Genomic DNA, 2,500 nt, shown 5'->3' on the forward strand with positions numbered 1-2,500 from the left:
GGCCAGTTTTTGGCCTGTTCTTGCATTGCGCGGTGACCGTCGAGAGCGGAGCAAAACGTCAGCCATCTCAGCACCCTGGAACCCCCCGGGTGGCACAGGGCTGGATGGGGCTTTCGTATAGCAGGGACGGTGCTGCCTCTCGCTTCGCTCGCTGTCCGCCGCTCGCCGCTCGCTCGTGCAGCCAAAAATGGCCAGTTTTGGCCCGTTTTTGGGCCGTTTTGGCCAGTTTTTGGCCTGTTCTTGCATTGCGCGGTGACCGTCGAGAGCGGAGCAAAACGTCAGCCATCTCAGCACCCTGGAACCCCCCGGGTGGCACAGGGCTGGATGGGGCTTTCGTATAGCAGGGACGGTGCTGCCTCTCGCTTCGCTCGCTGTCCGCCGCTCGCCGCTCGCTCGCGCAGCCAAAAATGGCCAGTTTTGGCCCGTTTTTGGGCCGTTTTGGCCAGTTTTTGGCCTGTTCTTGCATTGCGCGGTGACCGTCGAGAGCGGAGCAAAACGTCAGCCATCTCAGCACCCTGGAACCCCCCGGGTGGCACAGGGCTGGATGGGGCTTTCGTATAGCAGGGACGGTGCTGCCTCTCGCTTCGCTCGCTGTCCGCCGCTCGCCGCTCGCTCGTGCAGCCAAAAATGGCCAGTTTTGGCCCGTTTTTGGGCCGTTTTGGCCAGTTTTTGGCCTGTTCTTGCATTGCGCGGTGACCGTCGAGAGCGGAGCAAAACGTCAGCCATCTCAGCACCCTGGAACCCCCCCCGGGTGGCACAGGGCTGGATGGGGCTTTCGTATAGCAGGGACGGTGCTGCCTCTCGCTTCGCTCGCTGTCCGCCGCTCGCCGCTCGCTCGTGCAGCCAAAAATGGCCAGTTTTGGCCCGTTTTTGGGCCGTTTTGGCCAGTTTTTGGCCTGTTCTTGCATTGCGCGGTGACCGTCGAGAGCGGAGCAAAACGTCAGCCATCTCAGCACCCTGGAACCCCCCGGGTGGCACAGGGCTGGATGGGGCTTTCGTATAGCAGGGACGGTGCTGCCTCTCGCTTCGCTCGCTGTCCGCCGCTCGCCGCTCGCTCGTGCAGCCAAAAATGGCCAGTTTTGGCCCGTTTTTGGGCCGTTTTGGCCAGTTTTTGGCCTGTTCTTGCATTGCGCGGTGACCGTCGAGAGCGGAGCAAAACGTCAGCCATCTCAGCACCCTGGAACCCCCCGGGTGGCACAGGGCTGGATGGGGCTTTCGTATAGCAGGGACGGTGCTGCCTCTCGCTTCGCTCGCTGTCCGCCGCTCGCCGCTCGCTCGCGCAGCCAAAAATGGCCAGTTTTGGCCCGTTTTTGGGCCGTTTTGGCCAGTTTTTGGCCTGTTCTTGCATTGCGCGGTGACCGTCGAGAGCGGAGCAAAACGTCAGCCATCTCAGCACCCTGGAACCCCCCGGGTGGCACAGGGCTGGATGGGGCTTTCGTATAGCAGGGACGGTGCTGCCTCTCGCTTCGCTCGCTGTCCGCCGCTCGCCGCTCGCTCGTGCAGCCAAAAATGGCCAGTTTTGGCCCGTTTTTGGGCCGTTTTGGCCAGTTTTTGGCCTGTTCTTGCATTGCGCGGTGACCGTCGAGAGCGGAGCAAAACGTCAGCCATCTCAGCACCCTGGAACCCCCCGGGTGGCACAGGGCTGGATGGGGCTTTCGTATAGCAGGGACGGTGCTGCCTCTCGCTTCGCTCGCTGTCCGCCGCTCGCCGCTCGCTCGTGCAGCCAAAAATGGCCAGTTTTGGCCCGTTTTTGGGCCGTTTTGGCCAGTTTTTGGCCTGTTCTTGCATTGCGCGGTGACCGTCGAGAGCGGAGCAAAACGTCAGCCATCTCAGCACCCTGGAACCCCCCGGGTGGCACAGGGCTGGATGGGGCTTTCGTATAGCAGGGACGGTGCTGCCTCTCGCTTCGCTCGCTGTCCGCCGCTCGCCGCTCGCTCGTGCAGCCAAAAATGGCCAGTTTTGGCCCGTTTTTGGGCCGTTTTGGCCAGTTTTTGGCCTGTTCTTGCATTGCGCGGTGACCGTCGAGAGCGGAGCAAAACGTCAGCCATCTCAGCACCCTGGAACCCCCCGGGTGGCACAGGGCTGGATGGGGCTTTCGTATAGCAGGGACGGTGCTGCCTCTCGCTTCGCTCGCTGTCCGCCGCTCGCCGCTCGCTCGCGCAGCCAAAAATGGCCAGTTTTGGCCCGTTTTTGGGCCGTTTTGGCCAGTTTTTGGCCTGTTCTTGCATTGCGCGGTGACCGTCGAGAGCGGAGCAAAACGTCAGCCATCTCAGCACCCTGGAACCCCCCGGGTGGCACAGGGCTGGATGGGGCTTTCGTATAGCAGGGACGGTGCTGCCGTCTCGCTTCGCTCGCTGTCCGCCGCTCGCCGCTCGCGCAGCCAAAAATGGCCAGTTTTGGCCCGTTTTTGGGCCGTTTTGGCCAGTTTTTGGCCTGTTCTTGCATTGCGCGGTGACCGTCGAGAGCGGAGCAAAACGTCAGCCATCTCAGCACCCTGGAA

The sequence above is a fragment of the Musa acuminata genome, unplaced genomic scaffold (genome assembly GCF_036884655.1).
Source record: "Musa acuminata AAA Group cultivar baxijiao unplaced genomic scaffold, Cavendish_Baxijiao_AAA HiC_scaffold_1126, whole genome shotgun sequence".
NCBI lineage: Eukaryota > Viridiplantae > Streptophyta > Magnoliopsida > Zingiberales > Musaceae > Musa > Musa acuminata.